The sequence below is a fragment of the Dreissena polymorpha genome, chromosome 2 (genome assembly GCF_020536995.1).
Source record: "Dreissena polymorpha isolate Duluth1 chromosome 2, UMN_Dpol_1.0, whole genome shotgun sequence".
Taxonomy (NCBI): domain Eukaryota; kingdom Metazoa; phylum Mollusca; class Bivalvia; order Myida; family Dreissenidae; genus Dreissena; species Dreissena polymorpha.
The window spans coordinates 3766368-3783094 of record NC_068356.1 but is presented as its reverse complement, the minus strand read 5'-3'; the positions used below and the strand labels follow the sequence as shown (position 1 = coordinate 3783094).

At 33.7% G+C, this 16727-nt stretch overlaps 1 protein-coding gene across 2 annotated transcripts in view; it reads left to right on the top strand.

Moving 5' to 3' along the window:
- LOC127865651 (NADPH oxidase 5-like) overlaps window positions 1–16727 on the top strand; it is an 83409-nt gene that overhangs the window by 34196 nt on the left and 32486 nt on the right. The gene's annotated exons all lie outside the window — the stretch shown is intronic.

Below are 16727 nucleotides of genomic sequence, written 5' to 3'. Positions count from 1 at the left end.
GAAATTGTGTTGTAGAATAAAGCCCTACTAGACTGAGTTAATCTGGCGTACCAGTTCTGTATAAATTGGTCATTTAATCTCTGCTTTACAATATATAGAAACATGTCATTATTACCTACACCTTGAACAGTCCAGGCATCAACAAAACCAAGCGAATATAATAAGTTCTTCAATAAGGAACACCCATTTGTTTTATTGGGATACAATTCTAAATCATTCTTTAATAAATTATACACAAGAAGAATATACTTATTTTCTTTCGTTTGAAGAATTCGTAACCAATATTTAATAGCCTTATACATATGAATAGTTTTAAAAGATACTCTGCCTAATTCGCCATATATAAAATCGTTCTGAGTAGTTTTCTTCACACCGAGCAGTTTTTTGCAAAATCTCATATGTAATGTCTCAATTGATAAGTCATTCGCAAAACAACATATTTCACAACAATAATTCAAAATTGGCGATACAAGCTTATCGAAAAGTTCCAACTTGTGTTTTGGCGGTATATAAGTAAATTTATACAAGTATTTATTCAAAGTAAAAATGGCTTTTTGTGCCTGTCCGGCCAAAGTACTTTGTGCGGTACTAAGCGAACCCCCTGTAGTAAAAACCACACCTAAATAACAGAATTTGTTAACTATTTCAATTGGTTCGCCATTATAATAAAAAGCAATGCCATTTTGAATAGAACCGCCTTTTCTAAATATCATAACTTTTGTTTTAGCAACATTTACCTTCAGTTTCCATGTTAAACAATAATCATATAATATATCAATACTACGCTGTAATGAATCAGCCGAATTTGCAAAAATGACAATGTCGTCGGCATACAGTAACATAAATATCTTAAACATATTAACATCTATACCATCTGCATTGTTATGAATAAACATATCTTCTAAATCATTGATAAACATGGAAAATAAAAAGGGAGATAAGCACTCCCCTGACGTACCCCAAGAGTGCATGTCTATTCATCACTTAACTTATTGCAATACTTAACTCTAGACTTAACAGAATCGTATATTGATTTAACAATGTTGAGTATATTACCTCTAAGTCCCAGCTGTATCAGCTTAAACCAAAGATTTTCACGAACCACATAGTCAAACGCTTTAGTATAATCAACACATAATGTATAGAGTTGTTTCCCTTGATTCAGAACATGTGTTATTAAACCGTTAAGCACAAATATATTATCTACCGTAATCATATTTGCCCTAAATCCTGTTTGGGCTTCTATATACACGTTATACTTTTCGGCCCATGATTTCAATCTATTATCTATAATCCTAGTAAACAGCTTACCTAAACTACTCAATAAAGTTATACCACGATAATTATCCACATTATTTATACTGCCTTTTTTAGCTCATCTATTTTTTGAAAAAAATTTATGAGCTATTGTCATCACCTTGGCGTCGGCGTCGGCGTCGGCGTCTGCGTCGGCGTCTGCGTCGGCGTCGGCGTCGGCGTCCGGTTAAGTTTTGCGTTTAGGTCCACTTTTCTCAGAAAGTATCAATGCTATTGCATTCAAACTTGGTACACTTACTTACTATCATGAGGGGACTGGGCAGGCAAAGTTAGATAACTCTGGCGTGCATTTTGACTGAATTATGTGCCCTTTTCATACTTAGAAAATTGAAAATTTTGGTTAAGTTTTGCGTTTAGGTCCACTTTTTTTCAGAAAGTATCAATGCTATTGTATTCAAACTTGGTACACTTACTTACTATCATGAGGGGACTGGGCAGGCAAAGTTAGATAACTCTGGCGTGCATTTTGACAGAATTATGTGCCCTTTTTATACTTAGAAAATTGAAAATTTTGGTTAAGTTTTGTGTTAAGGTCCATTTTATTCCTTAAGTATCAAAGCTATTGCTTTCATACTTGCAACACTTACTAACTACCGTAAGGGGACTGTGCAGGCAAAGTTATGTAACTCTGACTGGCATTTGGACGGAATTATGGGCCCTTTATACTTAGAAAATTGAAAGTTTGGTTAAGTTTTGTGTTTTGGTCCACTTTACCCCTAAAGTATCATAAATATTGCTTTCATACTTGGAACACTCGCAAACTATCATAAGGGTACAGTAAAAGGACAAGTTGCATAACTCTGGATGTCATTTATACGGAATTATGGCCCTTTTTTGACTTAGTAACTTTGAATATATGGTTAAATTTTGTGTTTCGATCCACTTTACTTCTTAAGTATCAAGGCTATTGCTTTCAAACTTCAAATACTTTCATGCTATCATGAGGTTACTGTACCTGGCAATTTGAATTTTACCTTGACCTTTGAATGACCTTGACTCTCAAGGTCAAATTATTAAATTTCTCTAAAATTGCCATAACTTCTTTATTTATGATTAGATTTGATTGATACTTTGACAAAACTACTCTTACCTGACATACCACAATAGACTCCACCCAAACCATCGCCCGTGCCCCCCCCCCAACCCCCCCCCCCTATTTTTTTTTTTTTTTTTTTTTTTTTTTAAGATCATCTCACAAATGACCCTCACACTATACCCCCCCCCTCACCCCACCCCCTCCCCAATTTTTTTTTTAAACGGTTAAAAAACAAAACTATTTATTTTGATTATTTTATGTTTGAAATACCGTCCAACCATCGCACCCAAGAATCCCCCCCACCCCCCCCTCCCCCCACCCGAATCCCCCCCCCCCTATTTTTTTTTTTTTTTTTTAAAGATCATCTCACAAATTACCACCACACCCTCACACTATACCCCCCCCCCCACCTCACCCCCCCCCCCCAATTTTTTTTTATGAAACGGTTAAAAAACACAAATATTTATTTTTATTATCCAAGAATCCCACCCCATCCCACCCCCACCCCCCCCCCCCACCCCCACCCCCCCCCCCGATGTTTTTTTCCTTTTTTTCGCATTTTTGGAAGAAAATGTAATAAATGTCCACACCCCCACACAATACACCGCTCTTCACTCCACCCCTCCCTCCTTTGTGATTGAAAATGAGAGTCCCTTCACCTTTAAAAAGAAAATAGATGAGCGGTCTGCACCCGCAAGGCGGTGCTCTTGTTATGAAGTGGAATCACAAAGACTTCCGACCATCGCTTAGGGAAATATGCGTTTTCAAAAATCTTATTAAAGAATGTATAAAAAACGTTCATCAATGCATTTTTACCGACAGTAAACAATTCGTTTATTAAACAATCAGGACCACCTGACCTGTTGGTTTTCAACTGATTAATGGCTGCTGTTATTTCCGTAATTGTTATACATGTGTTTAATTCACTGAACATAATTTTAAATTCATCATTTTCGTACCTATCAATAAAATACATAATATCTTCATCAGGTGTAAAATACCTATCTTCTGGGTTATTAACAGCTTTAAAATAATTTTCAAACATTGACATTGATATATTTGACTTTTTGATACCAGCCGATTCCTTTAACATATTCCAATATAAACGAGCATTTTTGTGCCTGTTACTCAACAGTTTATTTGTTTTTTCTTTATCATAATTGTATCTACATTTTCTTATTGTCTACTCATAATCCGACCTAAATTGCACCATATTCACTCTAGTGTTATCATTTTGACAAATTCTATACTTATTAAGACATCTTAAGAAAATATTCCTTTTCTCAAAACACTCCTCGTTAAACCATGGCTGTGAACTTTCCGAGTTAACAACATAATTACTATTGTCTGTACATATATTTTTAACAAAAGGTGAGGCAACATTGTCTAAAATAGTTTCGAAATTATTTATGCACACATCTATATCATCAAATGTCATGCTAGCCCTTATATTATTCGTCAAAACATCTAAGCTTTCTAAACATTCTTCACTCTCTAAATTTTCAATATAAGTATTTTTCAAGCCGGGCTTCCATACATATTTATAGTTTACACTTTCAAACTCTTTTGTATCACACCTATCACTTGTATTTTTACTGATTACTGAGTCTAATGTATATGTAACGCTCATTAAACAGTAGTCTGAGATAATATTTGGAACATCGATATCAAATATGGAAATATTCTTGAACATAGAATATTTGCATAACAAATAGTCCACCACGCTACATCCCCTATTTCTTACAAATGTATGTTTCCCTATCGTATTATCATTGCCTTTTCTACCATTTACAATTCTATAGCCCGTTTGCTTACAAAAATCTAACATAAATCTTCCATTATTGTTGACAGACGTTTTATCTAATGAAAACCTACGTAATTCAATATCAGACTGGTACCCCTCAGACAGTAAATCAATATTGAAATTGTTCACAATATCATTTTCTACATAATCAGGCAAAGTTGACGTGCGTGAGTTAAAGTCTCCAAAAAATGCATAATAATTTTCATTTTCGGACAAACTTTCTACATATATAACGGAATCAATTAACCTATCAAAAACATTAGTCTTATCCATAGATTGGCGGCTACTATCATCTGGAATCACATAACATAAACCTATAAAAAAGTCTCTCTCTGTACCTAACTTTTTGGCAGAAAGTTTAACCCAAATAATGTCATCTTTTGATGTAAAAACTAAACTATCATCTGACACTAGGTTATTTCTTATATAAACAATAATACCGCCTGAATTTCGTTTTGCTGTGCTTTTAATATCTTCACTATTCAAAACGTAATGTTCGAAACCATCTACATGTAAATTTGAAAAAGCATCTGTCCATGTTTCTGTAAATAAAATACAATCATTGTTATCGAATAATTTCTTTACAAAATCCGATTTCAATTTGTCAGTCCTTTTACTACATTATCCGTTAATGTTCATATAAGCGCATCGAACTTTGATCTTCTCCTCTCCGTCCTACTTCTTGACCTCCGGCTCACTCTGTTGCCCATTAATGTTCGTCTCGTTTCTATTTTTAGAAAGTGGGAAATTCCCATTTTTGACAGCTGTCAAATTTCGACTATATGGACTAGCGGAGTAAGTCCGCCGAGATGTACGGTTTCTTGTACGGGAAACATGCGAGCCACTACCTGTCACCACCTTAGCATATGTCTGATCATTTGAAAGCGTATTGTTTTCAGAAATATTACACTGATTTTGCTCACTAACGACCGGCGACTGGGTGTTTATGCTACCGGACGCAGGGGTAGTATTGGGTACTAATAGTGCAAATGTATCTTTTAGCAGGGAAGGCATCGCTCCGAAATGACTACCCTGTTAACATTCGGAGTTCACAACTTTGTCTGTCTGGTCCGCTCTATTTAATGAACCATCGCTCACTTGGACACTTTGCAAATTTAACAATTGCGCAAAACCCGTGTTTTCTACATTTGACACAACTGATAATCCTGGACTGTAATTAGTGTTGGCTAACGGAGAGTCCATATCGTGAATATATGTGTTATTTTGCTGAAATCCAGATTTACTGTTATAGTAATTTAGTCCGACATTATCAGTGAGCGGAATTTGTTGTCCGATCATGAGCGGGGCGTATCCAGGTGGGAAACCAGGAGGGGGGGGGGGGGGGGGTTATAGTCAAAGTGTTCATTTTAGCGCGCTGTTCTGGTACGACATTCGCAGATACCTGTTGTTGAGCACGCGTTTGTTGCACTTGTTCATTTTGATCAATCACATTTATATATGTCATTCTGTCGTAACCGACGTAAAAGTTCCAATTGGGGAATTCGTCCTGAATAAGCCGGCCATCTGCTATCAATTTGGCAGGGAAGACAATAGATACTTTTGACCTTGGATATTCGGCACGGTGTTTTTTTAACAATGGCCAGAGTCGAGATCTTGCACTTTGAATTTACCTACAATAGCCATATCATCAGCAAATAACAGTAAAATCAATACAATGTCGTCAATATTCAATCCGGATTGTAAATCATTTTATAAAAACAACTCAAGATCTTCTACAAACATAGAAAATAATAAGGGGGACATAACTTCGCCCTGTCGGAGCCCCACTGCGTAAGAAAAATAGTCAGAATATGAAGACAATGACTTAACACAAGATTTAACTTTTTGATGCATGTCTCTAACAATTCTAAGAATTTTACCCTGTATGCTTCATTTATACATTTTTAACCATAATGCATTTCTATATATAGTATCAAAACAATTCATCATGTCCACAAAAATTACATATAATCTCTTATTTTCAAATAAAAAGTTTTGAACAAGAGAATGAAGAATAAATATTGCATCTGTCGTAGACCGCCCTTTCCAAAATCCGAATTGGGCGTCCGAAATAGTATTATTTTCGTAACAAATATTTTCAATGCGATTGTTTAAAACGGTTGTAAAGAGCTTAGATAAACAGCTAACTAAAGTAATCCCTCTATAATTATTTACATCTTCTTTTGAACCATTCTTGTGTAGGGACATGGTGGACTCGATCAGGTTTGAACGTGTTCACCGGTCACCAGGCCAACCGATACCCGGAAAAATTAGAAATGTGGTCGCCAAATTTACCTTTTTCCAAGATCGCGAGCGTGTTCGTCGGGAATGGAAAGAACTCAAGGGTACCAACTTTTCCATGTTTGAACAATTTCCCAAGGCTATATCTGATAAGCGCCGGAAACTAGTAAGGCAGATGAAGGACGCGAGAGAACAAGGCAAACGTGCTTGTCTGGTGTACGATACGCTCTATGTGGACGGTAAACCGGTAAGGGACTAGGGGGACGCCGAGGGTGAGCTCTCAGTCCTCTCATGGAACGTTCATGGACTTTCTAAAGAGAAACAGCAATCGCATGACTTTGTTAACATTTTAGCTACTTCTGACATTTACATTTTTGTATGAATCATGGACTAACTCTAAAATCGTAATTTCTTTAAATGGTTATAAATCACACAATTTTTATATAAAATTTCAAAACCGTAGAGCTAGAAGAAATAGCGGAGGCATTATTTTGTTGTATAAAGATCATCTGAAAGATGGCATTAACATAATTAAAAATCACCATGACACTATTATTTGGATAAAATAAGATCACCTTTTTTTTAATACTGCTGAAGATGTTTATTTATGCGGTGCATATATTTGGGGTGAGGAATCGCCGGCCAATAATTTTGTTGATATTGATTTTTTGATACAATTGAACATGATATTTCTGTATTTAATTCGCTTGGATGTGTAGTTTTATGTGGTGATTTAAATAGTAGGATTGGTAATAAATGCGATTTTATCCCTTTTGATTGTATAAATAATATATTAGATGATCCTGACTATGATCCCGATTGTACCCCTGTACGGGCCTCGGTTGATAATGTTCAAAATAGCAACGGTATTAAATTGATAGATCTGTGTAAATCTACGTCACTGCGTATTGCGAACGGGCGTATATTTAATACTAGTAACTACACGTTTTGTTCGAATAACGGTTGTTCTGTTATTGATTACCTTTTAATGAATGAACGGCATTTTTCACTTATCAATGATTTTACTATTGATCCATTTAATGAATGGAGTGACCACGCTCCGTTGCGTTTTTCATTAGCATGCCCAAAATCTGTTCAGAACGATAATCCACAGTACGAAATTAAATGCAAGTGGAGTGATGAAAACAAGGAGCTCTTTCGTTCAGGCATTATTGGACACTTACCACGTTTTAACAATATTGTTCAAAATATCGATGTATCATGTAGAGATTCTATTGATAAAACGGTTGAAGATTTTTCTGAAATTGTTAGATCCGTGGCTAATCCATTGTTTTCTAGGTGCTATTTTGTCAATAATAAGCCTTTTTTCCACAAAAATACTGTTTTAAAAAACGCAGATTGGTTTAATGATGCCTGTAACTCTGCGAGAGAATCGTATTTGCAAGCACTACGCCTTTTCAATTCAGACCAAAATAACGCAAATGGGGTACTCTTAATGGAACGCAAATCTACTTATAAAAAAACCACAAGGAAATGTAAAAATAACAGTTATAGGGCAAAAATGAAAGAAATTGAACGTCTGAAAAAATGTAAACCAAAAGAATTTTGGAAATATTTTAAAAGTAAACCAATATCTGACAATGCTGGCATTTCTATTAATACATTTAAAGAATACTTTGCAAATTTAAGTAACGATTTATCTAATTGTTACAACGAAGAAGCAGAATATTTTTGTAGACAACATGATTTTAATAATTTATCTAGTTTTAACACTGAACTTGACCAGCCTATTACCGTAAGTGAAATACGCTGTGCAGTTAAATCGCTCAAGCGTAATAAAACCCCGGGCAATGATCAATTATTAAACGAGTATTTCGTGGAATGTATTGATATTCTAGCCAGTCATTTATGTGATATTTTTAACGGTATTTTAAATTCAGGTTACTACCCAGCAAGCTGGATGGAAGGCTTGATAATACCACTACATAAAAAAGGCGACAAAAGCGAGGTTAATAATTATCGTGGTATTACACTTTTAAGTTGTTTGTCAAAACTATTTACTACAGTCCTAAATAAACGCATTGAAAAGTTTTGTACGGACAATAACAGTATTTCGGATGCGCAGTTCGGATTTCGTAAAGGGCGTTCCACAGTAGATCCAATTTTTATTTTACATTCTCTTGTTCAGAAATACCTCAATGAAAATAAGAGGCTCTATGTCATTTACGTTGACATGATGAAGTGTTTTGATTCCATTTATAGAAATGCACTGTGGTTAAAAATGTTTAAAACTGGTATTGATGGAAAATTACTTAGAATTGTTAAAGATATGTACCAAAAAGTGAAATCGTGTGTTAAGGTATGCTCTTCTTATTCTGAATATTTCAATTATGCTGTTGGCTTACGACAAGGCGAGGTGATGTCACCTCTTTTGTTTTCACTATTTGTTGAAGATCTAGAGTTATATTTGCAGTGTGACATTGATGCCGGCTTAAGTATTGATGATTTAACTTTGATTTTGTTGTTGTTTGCTGATGATATGGCTATTATAGGTAAAACTCCTGAGGAAACCCAGCGACATTTAGATCTTTTGTTTTCATATTGTAACACATGGGGTCTTACTGTAAATACATCAAAATCTAAAATAATGGTTTTCCGAAAACGTGGGGCGTTATTAGCAAACGAAAAATGGACCTATAATAGCCAACCAATAGAAGTAGTCGATGATTTCAACTACCTTGGTACTGTTTTGAATTACACAGGAAACTTCTGTAAAAACATTAAACATCTCAATGGAAAGGCCTTGAAAGCTTTAAATGTTTTATTTTGCAAATGCGACGACTTTGATCTTTCGCCAAAAACCCTTTGTCAACTATTTGATGCATTTGTAACACCAATACTAAACTATTCGTGCGAAGTTTGGGGTTACACCAAATCTAAGGAACTAGAAAGGATTCACCTTAAATTTTGTAAAAGATTACTAAGAGTAAAAAGCAATTCGTGTTCTGCTGCAGTATATGGTGAACTGGGCAGATATCCTCTATATATACACAGATACATTAGAATAATTAAATATTGGTTTAAAATTAAAGACAGTGATAATATTATACTAAGTGTTGTTTATAATGAGGCTCTTAAAGATTGCATTAATGGCAAGAAAAATTGGGTATCAAATGTGAAAAAGCTGCTCAACGATTACGGGTTCGCTTACGTGTTTGAAAATGGTCACTATGTTAACACAAACACATTTCTAACTGAATTTAAATGTAGAATCTTAGATTGCTTTAAACAACACTGGCTTCAAACACTTGAAAGTCCAGTTTTAATATTGTACAAAGAATTTAAATTATCGTTCGAGTATGAAAAATATTTAGATGTCTTACCTAAAAGCCTCAGATTTTATTTCTGTAGATTAAGAATGTCATGCCATCCATTAAGAATTCAAACGGGTAGGTACATTAATAATCGCATAGCAAGGGAAGAAAGGTATTGCAGTTGTTGTAACTCACGTGATATAGAAGATGAATACCACTTTATGTTAATCTGCCCTTGTTATAACGATATCAGGAAAAAATATATAAAATCATATTATTACCAGCGACCATCAGTATATAAATTCCTAAGCCTTATGAGAACATGTTCTAAAAAAGACGTTATTAAGTTATCCGTTTTTGTGAAAGAAGCTCTTTTTGCTAGAAAGTCCTTATTGAATGTTGTACATAATACGACCAGCTGATTTTTTCTTCTGTTCCGCGGGTTCGCTTCTTTGTTTATGTTATTGTTTGTTATTTTGTGTATGTATGTAATCCTATCAATCAGATAGCTATTCGTTACTTAATAGTATTACTGTGAGCATACTGAATCATATGTTATATGTTACATGCCCAACTTTTGTTCAATACAAAAAAGTATTACTTTTTTCTTTCTTTTTTTTTTTACATACAGATGTAAAACAGACGTGTCTGATTGTTTAATTTGATGCCTTATGGAAACTATGTAATATATGCAAAATATGTGTGTTATGTCTTACTATTATTATTAACATAATAATACACATTTTATGCGCAAGATAATCAAATTCTAATTTAGTATATTTCCGTAAATGTTGATAACTAGATAGCCACCCTGCCACATAAATAGTTTGTAAAAATGCTATTTTCTTTTTCCTCAAACTACTTGCATGATTGAACGTTAGATTGAATGTATATTACTTATAACTGTATGATCACTTCCTATTCACATGACCTGTTGATGTATGTATAATTACAAGGTTAAGACTGACGATGTACTATGTACAAGTCGTAATAAACTTATGTTCTGTTCTGTTCTGTTCTGTAGAGAGAAAAATATTCCATCGGTCCACTTTTCAGGATAATATCAGGAGTTCAATTCACAATTAAATAAATCACATATATGTAAGGCTAATATATCAACACTTTCAATAAAATACTCGTTCAAAAGATTATCACTGCCACAAGATTTGTTCCGCTTCAGTAGCTTAACAGCATTTATTATTTCTTGAACTGTAATTGGATCATCAAGCTCCGGGTAAACAGTATTAGGATTATCAAAGTTATAAAAACTATTAAAATTTTCCGCATCATTATTCTTATCCGTAGCAATGTCTGCGCTTAAATTTTCAAAATAATGTTTAAATTCATGTAGAGAAATTTTGGTAGATGTTTTTGAAGATCTAGATTTAAAATGTTTCCAAAAGTCTCTTGGCCTACTTTTGCGTAAATTTGCTAACTCGGACACGCGTTTATTATAATCGGCGTGCTTTTTCTTTCTAACAATATTTTTGTAATTAGTTTTTGCATCACGCAAAATAGACCTGTTTGTATTACTTTTGTCTACATTAAACAACCTGAGCGCTTCTAAATACATATTACGCGCAACACTACAATCATGATCAAACCAATCTTTATCTCTTTAACTGTAACCCTCAAAATAAACATCATTTGAATAAAAACATTCTTTGGCAAACAATGGATCCGCAACATCGCGGATAGTATTTGAAAACTTATCAATCAAAACATTAATTGAGTCCCTGTCAGGGCAGTTAATATTACGCACAATATCCTTAAAAGTTGGTAAAATTCGAATAATCCCTGATCGAAATGGTTCCTGCAGGGAGTCATTCCATTTATATTTAATACCTGATTGTCTTTCTTCGCTATGAAATCTATTATTGCATAACAATGAAAAGCATAGCGGAGCATGGTCACTCCATTCACTAAAACTTTGTATATAAAATTGTTGTATGTGTGAAAAGTAGTTTTCTTTTGTTGAAAGATAATCGCTCACTGAACAGCCGTTATTTGACAAAAATGTTTACTGATCACTATTAACAACTAACTAACTTAAAACGATAAGGTTATGTGTATAATGAACGTTAATAAGTTACGAGATAGTAATATCATATTTAATTTGTCGAGGAATAACTCATTGGTTATCATAAGCAGGTAACACATTTTATACCATTTTCTGCTTCCAATGAATGTCTGTCAAATTTGGTATTTGTTATTGTGTTTCTTTTTGCATATAAAAATGAATTTAGAAACTCCTTGTATATAAAGATTTACAAGAAATTAGTAACTTGACGTTTATCTGAATTGTGTACACTGTGTCCATATTTGATCTTTTAAAAATGCAGTAAATCCGTATTATTTGTACTTGTTATTTTAATACCAAAGAATTGTGTTATATGGTTGACAATCTTCCCATATTCGTCAATTTTGGAGTGAAATGATAAAATGCTTAAATTTAGAACAGCAAGATAAACTAAAACCGCATTACACTTTCCACGATGCACCATTTTGCGAAATTAGGCAAATCATTTTTTAGGTTTCTTACTTAATAGTATATTAAAGGGATCTTTTCACGCTTTGGTAAATTGACAAAATTGAAAAAAGTTGTTTCAGATTCGCAAATTTTCGTTTTAGTTATGATATTTGTGAGGAAACAGTAATACTGAACATTTACCATGGTCTAATATAGCCATTATATGCATCTTTTGAAGATTTTAAAGCCTAAAAATTATAAAGCGTTGCAACGCGAAACGATTGAATAATTTGGAGAATTCTGTTTTTGTCGTTAAATTTTGTGAAACTACGAATATTGCTTATATAAGGTATAAAATACGTCAAGTAAGTGTACTCGTCGGAATAGCTCAGTAGGCTAAAGCGTTTTTACTTCAGGACTCTGGCAGGACTCCAGGGGTCACTGGTTCGAAACCTGGTCCGGGCAATGTTCTTTTCCTTTTTTAAATTTTATTCTTGATTTTTTACTGGAGCTTTTACGATCCAATGTTTACATTTATCGATATAAAGCATTTAATGAATAAGTAAAAAAATGCCAAAATCTGTGAAAAGGCACCTTTAAGGGCACCGTATTATCTGTTCCTTTATAAAAACTTCCTGGGTAAAGTGAATTATTTAAGAAGGTCAACAGACTATGTTAGATGTTATTGATGAATTTTAGCACTTTTTATGCTCTACAAATGACGAAAGATGAACAATGCGAAGATAGTTGATGTTTTTGTTGCGATGGGAAACTAAAACAATCTTTGCTTATTTAAGAAAACAAGATGTTTTTTTACACGCATTTTTAAGCATTTACCAACACACCACATACATCACGTTCGCTATCTTCAATTACAAAAAAATGCGTCTTTACGAGAAAACATTTTTATATAAGTATATTCGATGCAGCACAGTGTCTTTGCAAGTATTAAATTTTTAATTGCTAAATCGAAAACACATAAACGTTTCATTTTCCTCAAACACAAAATGGCCTTCACAGTGTTTCAATTCTAGTTTCCCCAAGTTCATAAAATAATACACGATACACAGTTGTGAAACAACATTCGTCTAAAGGTATCAAAACTCTTTATAACAGCCTCAGTTTCAGCAGTAAAGTCGCGGTGGTGTAATAGATACTGGTAGAGTGTCGCAATTCAACCGCTAAATTGCAAAATCGATCATTACATAACACTTTACTGCCATAGCTGGGTTATAGTTTTAGTGTCCTTCTTCCAGATTCAACTCATACAGCGGAATATAGTGTCCTATCGAGGTAAAATTAAACATCCGGAAAAAAACACGGTGTAATGGATAAACTGTCCGCCAAGCGTTCGGGGTAATAAAAATGTATCCTTACATGAAATGTATTGTTATAGTAGAGTTATGAATATGATATTTGCTAGGCATATTTGCTCTTTATATGTTAGAAATATATTGTCACAGATATTTGCGTTCGTTAAAATTATGACTCGGAATGGCATCAAATTAGTATTTTCTACTTTATTCTTTTGAAACTAAGAAACACTTATTGTGTCCGTATTTAAGTTCCAAATGTACAACATCGTCGTACATATAAAGCATACATAAGTTTTACTTTTGTATTGATGGGTTATAAACTGAATTTAATCACTGCCTGATCAAACTAAAATGCAATTGTAATTAAAGTTTTAAATCAACTTAATCATTGTGGCAATAAATAAACATTGACATAAACAAGAGTGTATTAATTGATTGGAGTACATTTTATCAGCTAAAATGGGTTTAGTTTTTGTTCACACTTTTGCATCTTGATGTGTTTGTTCTTTTTTTATACGATTAAATAAGATAGATGAAACGTGACTGCTAAAGTACATTAGTTAATAATAAAATCTCCGCCCTGAAATATTTGTCATTTAATACTTACTTGCTACTCTATGACAGCCAAGTCGCCTAACATTTGTTTATTGAAGCATCGTGTTTCTCAATCTTCGTTGATAAGGTGCACACCTGTTTAAGAATATCCATTAATGTAATTTTCGTGAAGGTTATAATGCCTAAATCAGTGAATATTTTTAGAGAAAATCAAGATCGATCGAGTCGGTTAAAAGAAAGTTGTACCATGAGGCCAAAACACAAGTTGCTTGTTTCCATTAACAACTAACCAAACAGTATGGTTTGTAGGTCGGCGAAACTTTAGTTTTGTTTAATTGTTTTTACTGTTCGCAAGTTTATCCTGCCTTTAAGAAGCCGATTCCTAATACTAGTAAATGTAAGCAACATGAGTCATATAATATAACGAATACGAATATATATAGCATGTTTCTGTACATACAGAACGAACGTATAATACATACTGATTCAATTTACACCAGCAGCATAACCGATTGCTCGTTGACAAATGCATGTAAAACGTTAAATGGTGACTAGATCGTAAAATGTCCAGTAGACAAAATATCTAAATACATGTATTGTACAATTAAAAGTATTTAGTGGGCGGTACTCTAGAAAGTATTTACTCTTATAATTATTGATATTCAAACATATTACTCTTATTCTTGATGATGCTATTACGGACTTAAAATACAGATGTTCGCTTGCAAGTATTGATGTTTGTTTATTTCGTTTCATCAACTGAACACCGTAATACAAACGCCCAGCGTATTTTCTTTCCGATGGGCTATTTTCAGTATTTTGACAACGACAACTTTTGCTTAAAATTTACTCTTAAGTGACACACTTTCTTGGGCGCACCTTGGAAATTCAATTATATTAATACCTAAATACTTAATAAAGATCGTGAAAGCAACATGACTTTATATAATACCTATATATCGTGTTACAGATAGTAGGATGGTGCGGATACAGGGCAGATTTAATTCCCGATAGACTAATGACGAGAAGTACAGTCGATTCACATTGTCACGGACTGTCGTATTACAGTCGATTCACATTGTCACGGACTGTCGTATTACAGTCGATTCACATTGTCACGGAATGTCGTATTACAGTCGATTCACATTGTCATGGACTGTCGTATTACAGTTTATTTACATTGTCACGGACTGTCGTAGTACAGTTTATTTACATTGTCACAGACCGTTGTATAACAGTGAATTCACATTGTTACGGACTGTCGTATTACAGTCGATTCAAATTGTCACGGACTGTCGAATTACAGTTTATTTACATTATCACGGACTGTCGTATTACAGTCGATTCACATTGTTACGGACTGTAGTATTACAGTCGATTCACATTGTCACGGACTGTCGTATTACAGTTTATTCACATTGTCACGGTCTGTCGTATTACAGTTTATTTACATTGTCACGGACTGTCATATTATAAGAAAATGTCGACGTGTATCATGCCTGTCATAATTAAGCAATTTTAGAGGACTTCAGAAAAACGGCGATTCAATTTTGAAGAAAAATAAGTAAAATCAAACATTTAATTTACCGTCGACTTTAACAAATTAGACCGTATAGAACAGTCAAAAACTAGTTATTGAACGACCCCTACAAGGCCTATTCCAGTATGTGACCCTTCAAAAATATTAAAATAAATACAAACACTAATTATTCTAAAAACAAAGCTGAATTTTGGTGTTAATTTTCCTTCGTATAAATAAAGTTCGACTTCAAAGAAGCAAATTATTACTGAACTACATGTGTAATTAATATTTCGAAATGTCACTAATACGCTTTTAAAGACAACAATTAACCCACATGTAAAAACCCAATATGCGAACACAAAATGTACGCGTTTTAGAAGAATACTAATGTTCAGCTTTGTAGTTAACAGTACCATGTTTTGTATATAATTATCATATTTATTGTGACTTTTAATTGGGATTTTGCAAGCCGAAATTGAATGGGTTTTTTTTACTACAAAGATTGTTATAACTCAGGCAAACTTACTTGACGTATCAGTTTTCAAATCTTTTAAGGCAACACAAAATAACAATGTGGACTTGATATAAAATAAAATAAAATGTGTATCTTTGTTACTTTATAAGCAAAAAAATGCATAAACGACATTTTCCATTCGAAGCAAAGAAAATGCATGAACGACATTTTCCATTCGCCCTCCTCCTCCTCCTCCTCCTCCATCTCATCATCATCATCATCATCATAATCATCATCATCATCATCATCATCATCATCATCATCATCATCATCATCATCATCATCTTCTTCTTCTTCTTTCTTCTTCTTCTTCTTCTTCTTCTTCATCATCATCATCATCATCATCTTCTTCTTCTTCTTCGTCGTCGTAGTCGTCGTGATCATCATCATCATCATCATCATCATCATCATCATCATCATCATCATCATCATCACCATCATCACCATCATCACCAGCATCACCAGTATCACCATCATCACCATCATCATCATCATCATCATCATCATTGTCATCACCATCATCACCATTATCATCATCGTCATCATCATCATCATCATCATACAATAAAACCAATACCAATAATATTCATAAAGGAAAACAATACTCGTCAACATCGTTATCATAAGCAGCATTATCATAATCATCGTGATTATCATCATGATCATGATCATCATAA